Source organism: Rhinopithecus bieti, unplaced genomic scaffold (genome assembly GCF_001698545.2).
Source record: "Rhinopithecus bieti isolate Rb0 unplaced genomic scaffold, ASM169854v2 scaffold_3734, whole genome shotgun sequence".
Lineage (NCBI taxonomy): Eukaryota > Metazoa > Chordata > Mammalia > Primates > Cercopithecidae > Rhinopithecus > Rhinopithecus bieti.
The window spans coordinates 2,989,388-2,997,067 of record NW_016804423.1 but is presented as its reverse complement, the minus strand read 5'-3'; the positions used below and the strand labels follow the sequence as shown (position 1 = coordinate 2,997,067).

The 7,680-nt window shown below is 44.9% G+C and overlaps 1 long non-coding RNA gene across 1 annotated transcript in view; it reads left to right on the top strand.

The window, feature by feature from the left end:
- Nucleotides 1–263: 263 nt before the first annotated feature.
- The window catches only part of LOC108527036 (uncharacterized), a 58,469-nt gene continuing 51,052 nt past the window's right edge, over nt 264–7,680 (top strand). The window contains exon 1 of the long non-coding RNA XR_001884666.1: nt 264–371. This is a non-coding gene — a long non-coding RNA (uncharacterized LOC108527036). The remainder of the gene's footprint in view (nt 372–7,680) is intronic.

The window sequence follows — 7,680 nt, the reverse complement described above, 5'->3', positions numbered from 1 at the left end:
CACGAGGACGGGCCAAGGAAGTTCGCACAGCGCGCGCCGCTCCTCCCCCACCCCACCCCCCCAGCGGCTTTAATGTCCTGGGCCGGGAAGTGGGCGGGGAAGTGGGCGGGACATAGGCGGGTCGGGGGACGGGCGGTAGGCGTGGCTAGACGGGTTCCGGTTTTTCTCCGTCGGAGGTCGGGTTGCGCCTGCGCGGTAGACCTGTGTCTTTCCGGGGCGCGGGAAAGCTGACGGTGAAGAACCCGGAACTGCGCCATCTTGCCTCCGTTCGTCCAAACACCTTCCAACTGTTTTTCCAGCTTCAGAAAATGCTGCAGGGAACATTGTACAACATATACCTGCAGCCTTGATCAAGTATTATGTACATTTCTGTAAGTGGAATCACTAGTATAAGGGGGGTTTGCATTTTGAATCACTGATTCCTACTGTGAAAATGCCCTGGGTGGGGGCTGTAGCCAATTCCACTCAGGTGAAAGATGTTTGTTTATTCCTGGCCTTACTGAAAATTGCCAAGCTCTTTATCTCGTTTTTTATCTAGCAGGTAAAAACCTATGTCTTCTTTTTATTTAAATTTCCTTTGTAATGATATGTTAAATGTGTACATATTTTAATGTTTGTGTTTTAAACTTTGCTTATTTTGTGTAAGGTGATTTAAGTTTTTTTCCTCTGTCAATTTGTGAGTAGTGTTTGTATAGAAAGGAAATTGGGTCTTGATATGTTTTCTATGTTGTAAATATTTTTAAATGGATTTCTAATTTGTTTGTGGTATTTTAAAAGCATGCATTAGTTTAATTTGGTGTTGGCATAGTCATATATACTAATCATGTTCTTCCTGACTTCTGGGAGATGATGTATTTTTAAAGCTACTTTGATTCTGTTCTCCCACTCTCTTGCTGTGTTGGTCATATTTTTTATTGGCAAGAAAAAGAAAAAAGGTTTTTGCCGATTTTTTCCTTCAATTCTTTATCTCATCAAGGACAATTTTAAGGGGTGCCATAGCCCTGCTGTACACTGGAGGGGTGCAGTGAACTAAGGCTTTGTGTGTGCTGAGGACAGGATTACCTTGTTGAGATCCTCACATGTATATATGATCGCAGCCCAGGGAGGTGGGCAGCACAGCCAGGCTGCAGGGGAGCGCAGCCCAGGGCTTGAGAGATTCCTACATTTCAGGATGGCTTTGTTGTCTGCAGGTCACATATAATTTAATGTTTTCAGTTACATTGTATCAACTTTAAAAATAATTAGGTGAGGGAAGGAACCTCGATCTTGGCGTCCTGGGGTTCTGGGTTCTGACCTCTGTCCTGGCTCCCCGAAGGGTTGGATGATGTCTGCTGGATGTGTGGCAGCCCCAGGCCTCGGCTGCATCTTTTTGGTTATTTGGTTTCTTGTTCCTCCCGGTGACTGAAAACCCCTCCCTCCCTGGCTTTTTATAGAAGCTCAGAAACGAGCTTATTTTGTGACTGCAACCGGACCTTGAGTTCTTTGGCTGTGGTGTGAGTGGATGGTGATGCCAGGCCAGGCAGAGATTCTTCTCAGGCCGGGTTCACAGGCTGGGGCTGGGTACACGGAGCAGCTGTGGGAAAGGGATCTGGACACCAGCCCACCAGCAGGTCATCTACAGGAAGGTGAGGTGGGAACGGAGTGACATCCAGGCATGTTCAGGTGAGGCCTTGGTCTTTTCTTTGCTTGCGCAGTGGGACTTCATGCTCTAACGTGCATCAGGTGATCAGAAAATGGCAGAGGAGCCCCACCCTGGGCAGTGATTTTAATATTACGATGACATTAGAGTGAGGAGAAAGGTGTGAGGGTCAGGCTGCAGTCTCTCTGGTCTTCAGGCAGCTGGACCTGCTCAGGTCCTTACAGGGAACGCCAGAGTCCGGTTTCAGTGATCTCAAAAGGCATCATTCAAAGAGACAGATAGGTCCTTCCTTGTATGGTCAGGAATTCAGCTTGGTCAGCAGATGTAGGAGCAACCCCACCCCTTCCTGCTCCGTGACCCAGTCTACGTGTTAAGGGGTGCAAGTAGGGGAGGAACATGCCTGGATGTGTGATGCCATCAGGACCTGGATTGCTCTGTCACGTGTCTGCAGGACCCAGTCTCTTTCCTATCCTGCCTCAATTTGACAGAAAATCAAGATACCTAAGAAATTTGGGATGAAATGTTGTTATGGAAAAAGTGAGGGGCGACAGTCCATGAACATGACTTTAGGGACAATAAGGAGTCTAAAGTATCAGACAAAGAGCAACATCTCATCCATTTGAAAAGTTAAAAGTAGAATCTTGTTTGAATTTGCATTTCTTTGATGACTGGCAAGGGTAAATATTCTTCCCTCCCTCCCTCCCTCTCTCTTTCTCTCTTTCTTTCTTTTTTCTTTCCTTTTTTGAAACAGGGTCTTGCTCTGTTGCTCAGGCTGGAGTGCAGTGGTGCGATCATAGCTCATTGCAGCCTTGACCTCCTGTGCTCAAGTGATCCTCCCACCTCACCCTCCCCAGTAGCTGGGACTACAGGCGTACACTACCATGCCCAGCTACTTAAAAATTTATTTTTAGAGACAGGGTTTCCCTATGTTGCCCAGACTGGTCTTGAACTCCTAGCCTCAAGCAGTCCTTCTGCCTCAGCCTCCCAAAGTGCTGGGATTACAGGCATGAGCCACTGCACCTGACCAAGGGTAAATATTTTCTGTACGTTAAATACCTTCTGTATTTCTTGCCATGAAACTTAAAACCAATCCCTTTAAAACTTGTTTATATGGCCGCTTCCATGAGCAATTCTTTACCTGTATTTAATCAAGCGCGAATCTGGGTGTTGCTGTGAAGGTCTTCTGCAGATGCATTCAGTGTCTGCAACCAGTTAACTTGAAGTAAAGGAGAATACACTCTGTAATGTGAGTGGGCCTCACCCAGTCAGCCAGTCAGCCGTAGGCTTTACTATTAAAGACAGAGGTTTCCGTGGAGGAAGACGTTCCACCTCAACATGGCAGTGCTGGCTCCTGCCTCCGTTTCCAGCTGCTGACCTGCATCACCGATTTTGGATTCGGCTACACCACAATCACATGAGCAGATTTCTTAAAATTGTCCTCTCTCTCATCTCCTGTTGGTTCTGTTTTTCTGGAGAACCCTGACTGATATAGTAATGGACAAGATCAGCAGCCGTGTGGAGCCCTATGTCTGAGCTAGGCATGAGGGCTTTGGAATGTCCTTCAGTGTTGACACTAAAACACATCTGCTCTTTCTCGCTCATATCATCATTCTCAACCAGCAGATCGCCTTGCTCAGAAGAATACTCTGGCTCTGTTATTGTTCTATAAAATGGAAGAACGAAGAGCTGCCAGTATCTTAACCCCTCCCAAATCCAAATTAAAGGTGCCATTGGAAAAGAAAAATGGCCTAGATAGAGAGGAACACAACACTGTGCAGAGGCGAAGGTCTATGCTGACACGGACAAGCTCCTGGAATGCCCTGTTTTGGTGGGACTTCGGTTTCCTCACGGAGCAGGGTTTTCATCTAAAGACTGCCCTGACCAAACAAAGCCTTGAAGGTGTTTGTTGTCTGCGGATTGCGGATCAGGCATCTTGCTGGGCACTGCAGAGGGTACAACACAAATAAGGCACATAGAGCTCGCAGGCAGTGCTTACGTAGAAACATGAGCAAAGGGTGTTTCTGTTGTTTTGTTTTTGCAAGGATTAGAGAGGAATCCAACTAGGTGCATTTGTTCAGAATGCAGGCTAAGGGGGATTCGACAGTCACTGTGAGACCAGGTAGGACGGGATAGGGATGTGAAGTGGAATGATGACAGCAGAGTCAAATGGAAGGAATAGAATCTATCGCTTAAGCTCCTGTGGCTTCACAGTTTTCAGCTGCGTTGCCTACACACTTTATAATAAAATTAAAATTAAGGTGATAAAAAAAGGCAATCAAATAAGCAATTCACAAGGGCGGATCTTACGCTGTTTCATTATCTGATTCACTTCTGAGGAGCTTCCTGAAAGTCTGAAAAAAAAAGAAGAAAAAGGAAAACACAGTAAGTGACCAAACTTTTGTTTCCAGAAAGTAAGAAAATACTAATTAGGGCCCATTTGTGAGGACACAACAGAGTACTGGTGCCGAAGTATCCCTCTCCACATCAACAACTAGAAACTGAACAGAATCCATGAAGCACCTGTTTACAGACACTGAGGACCTCAGCCAAGGGTAGGATTCCTGGGGGGTGCATGGGGTGTGCTGTGGGATCGCTGAGGGGCTCTCGCTGGACTGTGGCATGAGTGGGTGGAGCCCATGCACAACACGGTGTCCTCACGGAGTTGAGGACAGAGGGTAGAGGTTGGGGTGTGTGAGGAGGTGGCAAGGTTTGCATTGGGTGTTTGACAGGATCTGAAGAAATCTGCAGAGAGGTCCTGCTGAGCCTCATGGAGAACAAGGAATGCTCTCAGCAGAATGGAGAGTCCAGAGTAACCCACACGGAAGCATGGGGAGACCGCACTGCACACCCGCATTCAACAGAGACACAGAACGGCATGCGCCATGCACGGGTCTCGCTCAGCTGCCAGGCAGGGCTATGCGGGGACTTCTCCAGCTAAACTTACATGGAAGCCTGCGAAGGTCAACCGGTCCCACCAATAAATTCACTGCCCACCAAGCAAAACTCAGCAGCCCTTACATCTGACTGATGTCCATATGAGAGAAAAAAAGAGAAGGACTTCAGAGACACACACAGCTCCAACGCCAGAGTCCAGCATTTCAGCAGGATGGCATCTATAATGTTAAATGCACGATCAAAACAATCGCTAGAGGTGAAAAGAAGCAGGGAGATGTACACCATAACCAGGAGGGGAAAAGGTCAGAGGAGACCCACCTGGATGTGGTGGGAATGTGGGAATGAGCAGACAAGGACTTAAAGCAGCTGATATTTCAGAGACTTGAAGCAAAAGAGAAACAAAATGGTGAATGGCTGGGGATTTTAACAAAAAAAATCCAAACTATTAAAAAGAATAAAACACAAATTCTGAAGCTGAGAAATATAATATGGGAAATAAAAAAATTTACTGGACTGGCTTACAACAGCTTGGATATGACGGAAGAAAAGAATAGTGCCTTTGGATGCAGGGCAATAGAAATTATCCAAATGAAGAACAGGGAAAAACTGACAGTAATTCTGTATGTGTGCACCTGATAGCAGAGCTTCAAAATACATGAAGAAAATGACCTAACTGGTGGAGAAATAGACAAAATCCACAAAGACAATTCCATGGCTTCAACATTTCTCTTTCAGTGATTGGTACAACCAGCAGACCAAAATTTGGTGAGAATAAAGCATATTTGAGCATCGTGGCAGAAAGTAAGTTATTTTCAGAAATCTTGCTGGAACTGGATATTCATGTGGAAAAAAGCGAACCTCAACTTCCGCTTCCTACTCAGTGGGTTGACTTACGTTCTCCAAAGGTTCACACCCACCTGGGACTTCAGAGAGTGACTATTTGCAGATGTAATCGAAGATCTTAAGATGACTCATCCTGAATTTAGGATGAATCCTAAATCCAGTGACTGATGTCCATATGAGAGAAAAGAGAGGAGGAGTTCAGAGACACACACAGGAAGAAATCCACTAAAATGGCTATTTTAAAAATTATTATACTTTAAGTTCTGGGATACATGTGCAGAGCATGCAGGTTTGTTACATAGGTATACACATGCCATGGTGGTTTACTGCACCCATCAAAACATCAACTACATTAGATATTTCTCCTAATGCTATCCCTCCCCTAGCCCCCCACCCCCAACAGGCCCCTGTTGTGATGTTCCCCTCCCTGTGTCCATGTGTTCTCATCGTTCAACTCCCACTTATGAGTGAGAACATGCGGTGTTTGATTTTCTGTTCCTGTGTTAGTTTGCTGAGAATGATGGTTTCCAGCTTCATCCATGTCCCTGCAAAGGACATGAACTCATCCTATTTTATGGCTGCATAGTGTTCCATGGTGTGCCACATTTTCTTTATCTAGTCTATCATTGATAGGCATTCGTGTTGGTTCCAAGTCTTTGCTATTGTGAATAGTGCTGCAATAAACATACGAGTGCATATGTCTTTATAATAGAATGATTTATAATCCTTGGGTGTATACCCAGTAAGGGATGGCTGGGTCAAATGGTATTTCTGGTTGTAGGTCCTTGAGGAATCACCACACTGTCTTTGACAATGGTTGGAGTAATTTACACTCTCACCAACAGTGTAAAAGCATTCCTATTTATCCACATCCTCTCCAGCATCTGTTGTTTCCTGACTTTTTAATGATCACTCTTCTAACTGGTGTGAGATGGTATCTCATTGTGATTTTGATTTGCATTTCTCTAATGACCAGGGTTGATGAGCTTTTTTTCATATGTTGTTGGCCGCATAAATGTGTTCTTTTGAGAAGTGTCTGTTCATATCCTTTCCCCACTTTTTGATAGGGTTGTTTGATTTTTTCTTGTAAATTTGTTTAAGTTCTTGTAGATTCTGGATATTAGCCCTTTGTCAGATGGGTAGATTGTAAAAGTTTTCTCCCATTCTGTCAATTGCCTGCTCACTCTGATGATAGTTTCTTTTGCTGTGCAGAAGCTCTTTAGTTTAATTAGGTCCCATTTGTCAATTTTGGCTTTTGTTGCCATTGCTTTTGGTGTTTTAGTCATGAAGTCTTTGCCCATGCCTATGTCCTGAATCGTATTGAAAATGGCTAATTTTTTAAAATCCTGAAAACAATAACTATTGGTGAGGCTGGGTCACCCCAGGAGCTCTGGTGTCCAGCCCACCCCTTGACTGGACTGTACTCCCTCTGCGGGCGCGGCACGGTGCATTCATCTTGGCAAGCTCAGCCTATGTAAAAGGATATTCAGTAACTGCTAAATCGGGGAATGAAGTTGGAGCTGTGCAGATCGTGACCGGCACCTCCCATGAGGTCACTCAGGAGTTGCTCATTCTCATTCCAAGGGAGGTTGTCGTAACGTAGTTTTTCAGTGGTTCAATTGGCAAGAGGACATTTACTGGTGCGAATACAAATGGATTTGTCTGGAGTGGAGTGGGAGAGAGACCAAAGGGAAATTGTAGTCGGGCTACTTGAGGGCTGTGGGCGGGTGAGCAGGAAGCTGGATCACAGATATGGAGAAGGGGAGGGAGTCCACCAGCTCAATTCAAGTCAGGAGCAGGGGACGAGGAGCCTGGGGTGGCCTGGAAATAAGGCCATTTCAACCACTGTTTCCTGCAGATATTTTCAAAGCCCCCCACTCCCGCCACCTTTTAAAAATGTCCTGTGATTTTGTGTACTGCTGCCTACATGGGTTTTTTTTAGTGCTGGTGTTTACAGACTATTTGTGTGTTTGTTTTATCTTAAATCTCTTACGAGACCTCATGCATAAAGCACTCCAACAATTTTTAAAAATTAAACTAGTTGGCATGATTGCTTTGGAGGGCCTGGAGAAACAATCCCAGAAACAGTGGGTGCAGCAGTTTCTATATTAATTTTTCTACTATTGTACACTCTTTCTCTTCTAGAGCAGGGAACGAGAGTAAGAATCGTTAGATCTAAATTGTTTTTGAAAGTAGGCTTGAAATTTTGAATTTTACTCATCCTGTATCTTGAAAATTACTATGATTTGAACACAATAGTTTATGATATTTATGATCGTGCCTTGAGAAATATATGGGCTTAG